Here is a 13,689-nt window from a genome sequence, read left to right on the forward strand (position 1 = left end):
ATGTGCTAGGCCATGCGTCACACACGGTTGAGACACACGCTCGTGTCTCTGCCCATGTGGACAAAATAAGGTCATTTCCGACCCATATTTCTCACCCAAACTTGTCTTCCACCTACAATAACACTTAAACACATTCCTAAACCAATATAAAACATTTGAATCAAGCTATAGCCAAGTCTTATACATATCATATCATCATATATAACCAACTCAAACCATGTTACCACTTTACCCATTAATTAACCATCAATAAATTATACCAAAACACATATCAACTATGATAAGACTATATACTTATATATATATATATCAAAATGTATTAAACTTAAGCCATTCAAATGGATATTCACAACAAAACATTTACATGCTATTAATGGCCAAATTAACCTATACATGTCATTATAACCAAAACTAATTTACTAATTATACCAAAATTAGCTAAGGGATAGTGTGATGTTGCTCCGACCAGCTTCGAACCAAATTGATCTTCTGAATTACTATAAAATAGAGGAAATAAAAATAGAGTAAGCTTTAAAGCTTAGTAAGTTCGTATAACAGGATTTTAACTTACTAATTAAATTTACTTTTAAAGTAAGCAAATAAACCTGCTCAAACCAATTTCGCCAATTGCCTAGCACATATCCTCATCAAGCATGTTAGTTAAGTAATTTACATAAATACCAAGAAACATGAATGAACTCATCAATATGCAATTTCCAAATACATGTATTTATCACTTCAAGTGTCCATGAACATGTACATATCATACTTTTGTATTTCAAGTATTTATCATAGTAATTCATCTTGAATTCATGTCATCCCACATTAGAACTTTACCCATTGAATCATTGAAAATATCGATGGATACAAAGGTAGTACACATGAAGTGTACGAATCTGGAATCCATCAATTCATATTTGGGAGTGCTCATTTGAGCACATAATTGGGAAGCCCTCTCTCGAGCCAAATAACAGGAAGCTCATGTGAGCCATGTAATGGAAAGCTTATCCAGGCTATATAATGAGAAGCTCATAAGAGCCATAATCAGGAAATTCATACCAGCAAATAGCAGGTAGCTCCGAAGAGCCATTAGTCAGGAAGCTCCTAATAGCTATATATCGGGAAGTTCAACCGAGCCTTTAATCGGGAGAGCCATTAGTCAGGAAGCTCACAAAGAGCCTTTAATCGGGAAGCTCCAAAGAGCCATATATCGGGATACTTTAAGAGCCGCGGTGTGTCCACAACACATGAAGGATCACAACCGATCAGGATGCTCTAATGAGATATTAACGGGAAGCTCGAGAGGGCTAATAACGGGATGCTCTTTCGAGCTTTGGTGTGTCCGCAACATATGCAGGATCACAACCAATTCGGGAATCCAATATCCATCAAATTTCATTTATTCAAACGAGACTTTCTATTTGTCAAACATTATCGGATATGTGATCAATTCCATATATGTGGAATTTACACCATTCACATATACAACATTCAATTTAAACATATAAATATACAAAATTTAGTTATATGAACTTACCTCGACAATTGTTCGTGTACGCATAATCTACTGATCCAAAACTTTTTCTTTTCTGTGATCTAACTCCTTAATTGGTCTATCCAGATTTATATGAATAAATTTAATATTAATTTAATAAAATTCATACTCAATTCAATCTAATTCACATCTTAGGCAAAGTTACCATTTTGCGCCTATACTTAATTAATTTCGATTTTGTCTTTAGGCTCAGAAAATGAAATTCATGCAATTTAATCCTTATTCCAAACCTATCCAATTTTTACATATCACAATAGCAATTCATGTATTTCATAAAATTCAGAATTTCTCCATGAATTTTACAACTTTTAATTTAGTCTCTAAATCATAATTTCATCAAAAGTCCCTTTACAAAAGTTCTTTATCTATAAACAACCTTTCATTTTCTACCATAAAAATTCATAATTCATGCATGTTCATCCATGGAAAAACCCTTGTACTTTGATAACTTTACAAATGAATCCCCGAGATAGCTAGATTAAGGTATTACTATCTCGGAAACATAAAAATTACTAAAAATGGGACTTGAATACTCACCTAATTGAGCCAAACAAGCTTGCTACCTTCAAGCTCTTCTAACTAGGGTTTCCATGTAAAAATAGTTGGGAAAGATGATGAGAAAGATGATATTTCTTTATTTAATCATTTATCATCATTTATTATTTTTTACTTTCCAATTTAGTCCTTTTCTTTATTTAATTTTCCATGGATGACTAAGCATACTTATCTACTAACTCCTCTTAATGGTCTATTTGTCATATAAGGATCTCCAATTTTGAATTCCATAGCTATTTGATATAGCTACTAGAACTCAATTTTTACATTTCATGCAATTTGGCCCTTTTATCAAATTAGGCATGTAATCGGTAAAATTTTCTTAACAAAATTTTTATACGACAGTCCTATCATAATGCAGACTGTGCAATAATATTAAAATAATTTTCCTTACAAACTCAAATTTGTGGTCCCGAAACCACTGTTTTGATTTCACTAAAAATGGGCTGTTACAATGGGAGAGTGTATCCATGGATTTTATTGTTGTTTTGCCTAAGTTTGATAGGTTTGCAAGTTTTCTTGTTGTGGTGGACAGGTTTTTGAAGTACACGAGGTTTATTCTAGCAACCAATGAGTGCCCTGCTGAGGACGCAACCCGTTTATTCATTAGCCACGTGGTGAAATATTAGGGAGTGTGTAAACGAAAAATATATAGGATTTTTCCTATGTAATTTATCACCTTTTTACTTAAATCCATTGTTAAAACTAAGTAATTGTTTAATAAATTAATGAAATATGTGAAAATATGAAATTAGGACATAAAAATTATTAAAGTATGATTTTATGCTTTATTATATAGTTTTCATGCAATAAATGGCTTATTTTATATTAATTTGAATATATTATATTTTTTAAGATATAAAGTGGGCATGCTTGATTAAATTAAATAATTAAATATAAAATTATATTTAATAATTCATTTCAAAATATTTCATTAATAATTTGGGTTTTAATTAATTAATTAAATTGGATAAATTTTATTTTTGGTCCTCTAACTTGTTGATTTATTTTGGACAGGTCTGATAGCTTTGTTGATTTACAAAACTGTCCAAATTGGAGACATAGTTAACCCAAAATTCAGCTGTACATGGCTATCCATAAACCACTTTTTGGTTTAATCGCACAAGGTCCTTAAAGAGTTGAAGAAATTAGAGATTTACCTAAAGATTTGCACTTGATCGAGTCTCAGTCCTGAGTTGTTGTGGCACTCAAATTGGCCAAAAATCATGGAAAAATCAGCTCAACTTACTAAAATTATGGCCGGCCACCCATGGAAGATGCTTCAAAATATGAACACTCCTATTTTTAGCAAACTATCTCTCTCTCCTCACCTATAAATAAGACCCTCTCATTCCTTCATTCATCATCCCTTAAGAATCCATCAAGCATCATTCTCTCTTTTTCTCTTAGCCTTTTCCATTCTCACGCCTAGCATCATCTCTTCATAGAGATTTTAGCAATTAAGCCTCTTAAAGAACCCTTGGTCGGCCACCTTAGAGAACCATCAGCAAAGGAGCAAAACAAAGGAACAAAGGAGTCTCATCAGTCAGAGTCTTGTGTGACAGCCACTCTGAATTGGGTTTAGCCTTTCTTTTCTTTAACTTAATATAAAGATGTTTGCTATGTGTTCTTTGTTCTTGTTTACAACAATGTTAGCTTAATTTTATTTAAGGCTAGATGATTTCTTTTATTGAATAATATTTATTTGATTCATGCTTATAATGTTTGTGCCTCAATCGATCATGCTTCAATTAAAATCAAGTGTGTATTTTGTTCATACGTGATTAAAATACACCTGGATTAGCTGAGCGATCCTAACTAGACGAAGGCTAATGGACTCATAATTGAAATGTGCATGCTCAATTTAGATCCTAACACGATTAAATTGTAGGTTGCATAAAAACTCTAACCAAGCTCTATTATCTACATAGTTTTTAGATTTGTGTGATTAAATTGTTTCAAACCTAACACGTCCCTTTTACCTCACATGAATGCTAAGAAACCTTTAGTAAATAAGGATCTGTAAAATGCGTATTTATTAAGTAAAGGATTCCGAAAGGACCTAATGTGGTTTCCAAACTCATGAAAGATCGAGTTACCATGAAATGTTTTTCCGAATGCTATTAAGCATGTTAATAATAAATTGAGTTTAATTAAAGTAATTGTCCTAGTTTATTTATGTTATAATTGTTGCAAATTGTGATTAGTTTTACTAAAATCTATTTCAATCATATAGTTTGCATACTTAGGATAATTGGCATTAGGGATCATTGCATTTAGTTTAATATATTTTAATCACCACTTCTCAACTATATTGTGTTTTTATTTACCTAATTGTTATAATTCTTGCAAATTGTGTTTTTAATCAACACAAATACAATCCATGTGGAGACGATAACTCGATACTTACTTATTACTTGATAACGACTATGTACACTTGCACAAACCTAAGCGTTACAAGTTTTTGACGCCGTTACCGGGGATTGTCAACTGTTGCCATAGTTATTTTTTTCGTGAAATTATTTATTTTCAATTTGTTTTATTTCTAACATTACTAACTTATTCTTTTTAATTTTTTGTGATTTTCTTTTCAGATGTTTATGAGCATAGATCGAATTATCGATTTACTCCCTGTAGACCCTGAAATTGAGTGAACTTCCAGACAAGGAAGACGTGAACAAACAACTCAAAGACAAGTCGAGATAGACCTTGGAAGTCAGAATCAAGACTAAGGTAATGAAGTCGATCATGTACAAAATCCTATCCTTATTGCCAATGGTAGGGATCGATGCATCAAACAATATGCTGTGCCACTTTTCAGTAAGTTAAACCCAAGAATTAGAAGGCCAAATATGGAGGCAACCCAGTTAGAATTGAAACCAGTGATGTTTCAAATGCTACAAACGGTGGGCCAATTTAGTGGTATGCCCACAGAAGATCCACATCTCCACCTTCGACTGTTTATGGACGTGAGTGATTCATTCAAGATAGTCGGTGTGACTGAAGACGCACTGAGGTTGAAGTTATTTTCGTACTCGTTGCGAGATGGAGCACGAGTATGGCTCAATTCATTGCCACCAAGTTTCATATCTAAATGGCAAGAATTAGTAGAGAGATTTTTGGTTAAGTATTTCCCACCTAGCAAAAATGCTAAGTTAAGGAACGAGACCACAATTTTCCAACAATTGGATGATGAGTCTTTGTATAAGGCTTGGGAGCGATTGAATGAGTTACTTCGTAAGTGTCCTCATCATGGGATTCCTCACTGTATCCAGTTGGAGACATTCTATAATTGTCTAAATGCACATACAAGATTGATGGTAGATGCTTCCATGAATGGTTTAATTTTGTCTAAGTCTTATAATAAGGATTATGAGATCATCGAGAGGATCGCGAGTAATAACTATCAATGGCCAACAAATAAAAAAACTTCAGGAAGATACGTAGCCGGAGTTCATGAAGTTGACTCCCTCACTTTGTTATTAGCTCAGGTATTGTCTATTTTGTGTATGTTAAAACAGTTAATCTCTAATAGTACTAATAATTTTGTAGCTCAGCCACCAAGTCCATTTAAAATAGTTTCCTGTGTGTATTGTGGGGAATGTCATTCTTTTGAGAATTGTCCATCAAATCTTGAGTCAGTGTACTATGTGGGGAACCAATATCAAAATAGGAGTGGACAAGGACCCTACTCTAACTTCTATAATCCTTCATGGCGTAATCATACTAACCTTTCTTGGACCAACCAAGGAAATAGACTGAACAATAACTTATTGCAGCAAATACCCAACCAATCTCAAGGGTTTAATCAGCAAGCTCCAAAACCACCTCAAGCTGAGGCATCAAACAGTTTGGAGAACTTGTTGAAATCATACATGGCAAAGAATGATGCTTTAATCCAAAGTCAAGCAGCAACATTGAAAATTTGGAAAACCAAATGGGTCAGTTAGCTACGGAGCTACGTAATAGAACGTAAGGAACCTTGCCGAGCGATATTGAGAATCTAAGAAATTTGGGTAAAGAACATATTGTCGAAACCTATAAATTTGAAAAATAAAAATTTTAGTTGTCGACTAAAAAACAAAAATGGGAGTCGCCACCGATCCTTTATTGGGGTAAGGTGTGATCAGATCACCTTGAAAATAATTTTAGGTCTGCGTGATTTGAGAAAATAGATCCGGGAGTCAATTACGTACGAGGAAGGGTTAGCACCCTCGTAATGCCCAACATTGGTACCGAATCGATTGTTTAATGTCTTAATGTCGAAACTTTGAAAGGATTTTAAAATACTATCCTTTGAAAAATCGGATTGGGAAATAAGACTTACCTACTTTAAAGAAATAAATCGTCATACTCAGTAAGTTAGAGTGCAACGATTCAACCTTTGAAGTTACATTCGTCCCTTTTTTAAAATTTAAAATTCAAACATTTTGAGAAGGATATTTGGTTATTTAGATTGATCGAGAAAATCAAAACCCAGTAAGTTAGGGTTCAATTTTCTTAAAATTCTTAAACACCAAATATTTCCTTTTATTTAAAAAATGAGATAACAAAATGTCACATCCAGTAAGTTAGGATCCAACATTTTGAAATCTAAAGAATTTTATTTTTTTTAAAAATATGTCTTAAAGAAATGGATACTTGATGATATAAATTCATCGAGAAGAATTGAGGCCTAGTAACTTAGGGCACAATTCTCTCGAGAATTATTTAACACCAAGCCCTTTTTTTATTTTAAAATGAAATGGTTACAACATTCTAATGGAATGCAATTCTCGTAAAAGAACATGATTGGATAGCGACACATATGACGTAAAAGAAGAAATTCAATCTAAGAAACAATTAAATAAGTGTTATGCAAATGCCAACATTGAGTTTAATCATATAAACTTGAATATCAATAAATATGCGAATAATGGATCCAATAAAATAAAATGCTTAAACAACTAAATGATTATGTTTAAAACTATGTAAAAGAAAAAGGTTCAAAGTTAATACAACATTTTCGTACATATATTATGAATACTAAAATGTTTGCATATAAATTATATATGTATATATTAAAAAACTATGGAAGCACCTATAGTACTAAATTAGAAAACAAAGTATACAGTAAAAATTTTGAGATAATGTTTAATGAGCTTAATATTCTCAAAATAATAATTTGAAGGATTTGTATATTATTTTCTAAAATTGTGCTAATAAAAATTTGAAACGAAAATTAAGCTAAATATCAAAATAATGTTAAAAAAACGAGAATTAATTTCCTTGAAAACATTTTTGAAGATGAATTTAAATATGGCAAAACAATTTTAAAAATGATATAATAATTATAATAAAACATCACAAATCAAAGTTTAAATAGAATTTGAACATAAAAAAACTAAATTAAATAGATAAATATAACAAGTTCGTATAATGAATTTGAAAGTATGGACGATAAATCAAAATAATAATTTACTAAAATTTGAAACTATGGTAACAATGTATTTAAAATATTATTAAGAATTGAATATCAAAACATGTGTTAAATTTTATAATAAATGAGAGTTAAACTGATTTTATTTTTATTTTTATTTTTTAAAAATTTGTTGAAGTTAGAGAAAAGGAAAATTTGATTTGTATTTAATTGAAATCGATTTTAAAATTAAGGGACTAATCAGGCAATTAAACACAAGCATCAAAATAGTTTAAATCATCCACAAAACGGTGCCGTTCAAATCCAGACCTAAATGAACACGGAAGCAAATATATAGTACAAATTACAAATAAATAAAGAAATCAAATTGCAAATGTAGTAAACGCAGAGGGACCCGTTGAATAAATAAACCAAACGCTTCATAATCGCGCGGATCCTTCCCGAATCGGGTCACCGCTGGGTCGGGTACTCAGAACGGTGCTGTTTAGGAGTCATTGGATTGACTCTAAACGACGACGTTTTAATGGCCCCCCTTTTAAACCAAAATAAACCCTAAACCACCTATCAGCTTCCCTAAAACCGACCTAGGCTAAAACAGAAAAAAAATATGCGCCGCTCTGCTGGTTGAGTATCCGAACCTTCTCCGATCCTAGCCCGTATTCCGATGATGATGGAGAGAGGACCAGGACCGTTCTATCAGGTACGTCCCTTACTCCCTCCAATATTTCTCTCTTAAAGAACTATCGATGGTCATGCAAATTAGAAAGCAGAAAAACCCAGAAGAGAATCGAATAACTCGAAAAAATAAAATGGAATTCAAACCCAGAAAATCACCTTTTCAATTTGATTTCTACGTTTTTTTTTCCGTAAGCCGTAGTACAATACCCCTTTTGGTTCTTATATCCTCTTTTTAACCGAAGAAAAAACGTCGAATACAATTGAAAAATAAAATAGAAAACCCTCCCCATTCGTTCTTCTTTGTTGTGTTGTCTTCATTTTGTTTGCAGGTGCAATCGTATGGGGGTGTGCACGGAGGCCATCTAGGAGACGCACACGCGCGTGGTGGCACAGCACGCGCGGGGGGGAAGGCTTGGCCGCTGCGGCGCTAGGAGCCAAAACTGCTGAAGGCTAGGGTTTTCAGATTTTAGTCTTTAGGGCTTAGGTGTTAATTTTCTCTGTTTTGGGCTGCGGGTATTTGGGCTTGGATTTGGGTTTAGGGTAGTTGTGTTTGGGTTAAAGCTGTTTAGGGTAGTGGATTTGGGTTAAAGTTGTTTCTGGGTAGTGGATTTGGGCCGTTAGGCCTACTGTAATGGACTGTGGACATTTAAAATTTTGGGTTTATTTCATTTGGTTTATTTTTGTTTATTTCTTTCTAATTTGGGCCGGGCAAATTTGGGTTATTACACATATCAAGGCAGCCGCATTACGAAGTGGTAAAATTCTAGAACCCCGATTGATTGATGTTGAAGATAAGTTCATTGAGAAGAATTAACCAGCTGTTGAAGTTCCTACACCAAAGGAATAAGAAACTGCAAAGTCTGACAAGGTAAACCTGACTTAGTGAATTCAGATATTTTAACATCTTCTTTGGATACAAATTTACCTACTCAGAAAAGTTGTCCGGTTCAACCAAAAGTTCCATCACCTCCATATCCGCAAAGATTGCAGGAAAACAAACAGAAATAGGAGGTACAATTCAAGAAGTTTTTGGATGTTCTAAAGTAGTTACCCATCAATATTTCATTGGTGGAGGCTTTAGAACAAATGCCGAATTATGTGAAGTTTGTGAAGGATATACTGTCTAAGAAGAAATGACTGAGTGAGTATAAACTGTTGCCTTGACAAAGAAGTGTAGTGCGTTCTTGAAGAACAAACTGCCACCGAAATTGAAAAACCCAGGAAGCTTTACTATACCTGTAACATTGGTGACTCCTACTGTGGTAAAGCTTTATGTGACTTAGGATCGAGTATCAACTTGGTGCCTAAGTTTATTTTCAAGATGTTAAGGATAGGTGAAGTAAGACCTACAACTGTGACGCTTTAGCTAGCGGATTGATCTTTAGCATATCCTGAAAGAAAGATCAAAGATGTTTTGGTAAAAGTAGATAAATTTATTTTTCCTGCTGATTTCATTGTCTTAGATTTTGAAGTAGACAAGGAAGTGCCGATCATCCTTGGGAGACCTTTCTTAGCCACAGGAAGAACGTTAATGGATGTGCAAAAAGGAGAACTCACCATGCGAGTTCAAAATGATTAGGTAACCTTTAACATTCTTAAAGCGTTGAAATTTCTCGATCTGACAGAGGATTGTTCGGTTATGAAAGAGATAGAAACCTTGCTTTCTATGGAAAGCAATTTGAAAAGATCTATTAGAGAAAGCCTTAGATCTTGACCCTTTGGAGGATAAGAAGGTGAAGAAAACATGGCTTTGATGGAAGCCAATCTGGTAAATTTTATTCAATCCATACAGTTTGAACCGTTGGAGTTTGAAGTCAGAGAATTTGTGCAACCCGTTGGAGTTGGAACCCAAGAACAACCTAAACTCGAACTAAAGGTACTTCCTTCCCATTTGAAATACATTTATTTAGGTGATTGTTCTACTTTACTTGTAATTATTTCAGCAGAACTGACGAAAGATCAAGAGGAGCAACTAATTGTTGTTCTAAAGAAATTTAAGAAAGCAGTTGGTTGGACCATAGCTGATATTAGAGGTATAAGCCCTTCTTTTTGCATGCATAAAATCATTTTAGAAGAAGGTAAAAAAGCTCGAATTAATGGGCAAAGGAGGCTCAATCCTGTTATGAAAGAAGTTGTGAGAAAGGAGTTGATCAAATGGTTAAATGCAGAAATCATCTATCCTATTTCAGATAATTCGTGGGTAAGTCCGGTGCAGTGTATGCCGAAGAAAAATAGAATCACGATTGTTGAAAATGAGCGTAACGAGTTAATTACAATGAAAACTGTTACCGGTTGGAGAATCTGTATTGATTACAGAAAGTTGAACAAAGCCACTCGAAAGGACCATTTTCCGTTGCCTTTTATGGATCAGATGTTAGATAGACTGGCATGTAATGAATTCTATTGTTTTTTACATGGCTATTCGGGATATAACCAAATAGTTGTAGCCCTAGAGGACCAACATAAAACAACCTTTACTTGTCCATACGGTACGTTTGCTTTTAGGCGAATGCCTTTTGGTTTATACAATGCACCTGCAACTTTTCAACGATGCATGATGGCAATATTTACTGATATGGTTAAAAATTTTGTTGAGATTTTCGTGGATGATTTTTCTGTTTTTGGCAACACTTATGATATATGTTTGAGTAATTTGGCTAAGGTACTGAAGAGATACAAAGAGACGAATCTTGTCCTTAAGTGAGAAAAATGTCATTTTATGGTCAAGAAAGGGATTGTCTTAGGTCATAAGATCTCAAAGAAAAGAATTAAAGTCGATAAAGAAAATGTGGACGTAATTGAAAGATTACTGGCCACAATGAATGTGAAAAGAGTCAGAATTTTCTTAGGCCATGCCGGTTTTTATCAAAGGTTTATCAAAGATTTCTCGAAAATTTCTAAACCGTTGTGTTTGTTGATAGAGAAAGATATAATGTTTGATTTCAACAAAGCATGTTTGGAAGCTTTTGAAGAGGTAAAGAAGCAGTTAATCTCAGCCCCAATAATCGTTACACCTGATTGGAACTCACCTTTTGAGTTGAAGTGCGATGCAAGTGACTATGCCGTTGGAGCTGTGATGGGTCAAAGAAGAAATAAAGTGTTTCACCCAATGCAATTATACAGTAACCGAAAAATAACTTGTCGCTATAGTTTTTGCTTTTGACAAATTTCGCTCATATCTTATAGGTACCAAAGTTACAGTATTTACTGACCATGAGGCCATTAAATACGGTCAGTAAATACTTGCTCACGAAGAAAGATGCAAAACCAATGCTAATTCGTTGGATACTTTTAATCCAAAAATTTGACCTTGAGATCCAAGATAGAAAAGGTGTCGAAAATCAAATAGCTGATCATCTGTCGAGGTTGGAGCAAAATGAGGTAACTTAGTCATGTGCGTCTATCAACGAGAATTTACCAGATGAACACTTATTTGAGGTAAATAAAATTCATGAAATAGCTTGGTTTGCTGATTTTTCCAATTATCTTGTATGTGGAATAATTTTTTGAGAAATGACATACCAACAAAGGAAAAAATTCCTTCATGATAGTCGGTATTATCTTCGAGAGGATCCGTTTTTGTTTAAATAATGTCCAGATAATATAATCCAAAAGTGTGTAGCTGAAAGCGAGATTGCTGAGATCTTGTATCATTACCATTCATCTCCAAGTGGGGGACACTTTATTGGTTCACGTATTGCAACAATGATTTTGCAAGCAGTTTTTTTTTGGCCTACACTATTTAAAGATAATTATGCTTATGTGAAGAACTGTGATAAATGCCAAAAGACTGTAAATATATCAATGAGGAATGAGATGCCCTTCACAAACATTTTGGAGATTGAATTGTTCAACGTATGGGGCATTGATTTCTTAGGCCCATTTCCTTCTTCGTATGGGAGCAAATACATCTTAGTTGCTATGGACTATGTATACAAGTGGGTTGAAGCTGAAACATACCCTACAAATCATGCTAAAGTAGTCATGCGATTTCTATATAAGCATGTGATTACACGATTTGGGACACCAAGAGCTATTATTAGTGATAAAGGTTCTCACTTTGTGAACAAATGGCTTAAGTGGTTGCTTGATAAATATGATGTGAAACTCAAGATTGCTACTACCTATCACCCCCAGTCTAATGGGCATGTTTAAAGAGTGAATCGCGAAATCAAAGGTACCTTTGAAAAGGTAGTACACCTTAGCAGAAAAGATTGGTCTCGAAGGCTCGATGATGCATTATGGGCCTATCGAACAACATTTAAGAATCCGTTAGGAATGACTCCTTATCAGCTAGTCTTTGGAAAGGCATGCCATTTGCCATTAGAGTTGGAGAATAAAGCTCACTGGGCTTTGAAGCTGTTGAACTTTGATCTTAAGCAAGCCAGTGAGAGAAGGATGTCACAAATTGATGAGTTGGAAGAGCTGAGGTTGTTTTCCTATGAGAATGCCAAAGTGTGTAAAGAAAGATCAAAGAGATGGCATGATAATCATATACAACCTCGCAAGTTTAAAGAAGGTCAAAAGGTTTTGTTGTTTAATTCAAGGTTGAGGTTATTTCCTGAGAAGCTTAAATCCCGATGGAAAGCACCTTATACCATCTACCGAGTTTATCCTTATGGAGCTAATGAGGTACGTTTAAAGTTAATGGTCAACGTCTCAAACACTACTGTTGTAACGCCCTGAAATCTCTTAAATATTTTTCTGTATGTTTGTGTCACAAATATCTGTCAACTTTAGTGGGTATGTGTTCTGGGAGTGTTTGGGAGGTCCCAAGTTCGAGCCTTTGCTTGGACAAATTTTTTTTAATTGAATAAACCCCTATCTCTAGCCAGTAGGCTTAAAAATAAATATTGGAAAAATATGTTAGAATTGGTCTGCTGGTCTGGTAGTTAAGTTGTGTGTTGGAGTGCTAGGGGTCTTGAGTTCGAATCTTTGTACGTGCAAGGGAGATTTTTTTTGTACATGTGTCGTGAAGGAGTTTGAAATATGGTAAAATTCTGAGTATTTGAGGAGTGTGGGGATGTTGTGCCCATTTTTTAGGAGGATGTTCAAGGAATTTCAGTTGTTAGAGGATTTAGAGATTGAGGGGAGTGTTTTGTGGAGATTTTGGATGGAAGAGTTTGGATAGAACCGAAACTAATAGTGGCAATTACGGCTACCCTCTCTCATTCCCCAATTTTCTAATAGTTTTACCATTTCTGCTTTTAGTTTTTCTCTCTGTTTTCATCTTTTATTCTTTTTCTTTTTTTTTACCAAGCCAATTTATAACTGTTTTTTTCCCAAATCTCTGTTGCTCCTAATCTTTTGACGTTTTCAATTTATTCTCTTTGCTGCCGAACTGCTGCCAAAATTTTTATCGAAATTTCTTTCCCCTCTCACCTATTTTCTTTTCCTATTTACTTCTTTGTGTTCATTCGTTCCATGAGTAAGCGTATGTTTTTGTGGTACGGTAAGTTATGTTACTACTTCTTGATTAACT

The 13,689-nt window shown here is 34.1% G+C and overlaps 1 non-coding gene across 1 annotated transcript; it reads right to left on the reverse strand.

Annotated features, from left to right (window-relative positions):
- Positions 1–5,262: 5,262 nt before the first annotated feature.
- LOC128040754 (small nucleolar RNA R71) lies at positions 5,263–5,369 on the reverse strand. The gene has a single exon (XR_008195560.1). It is a non-coding gene; the product is annotated as a small nucleolar RNA R71 (small nucleolar RNA).
- Between the last annotated feature and the right edge of the window lie 8,320 nt (positions 5,370–13,689).

This window comes from Gossypium raimondii, chromosome 4, assembly GCF_025698545.1.
Source record: "Gossypium raimondii isolate GPD5lz chromosome 4, ASM2569854v1, whole genome shotgun sequence".
Classification (NCBI taxonomy): domain Eukaryota; kingdom Viridiplantae; phylum Streptophyta; class Magnoliopsida; order Malvales; family Malvaceae; genus Gossypium; species Gossypium raimondii.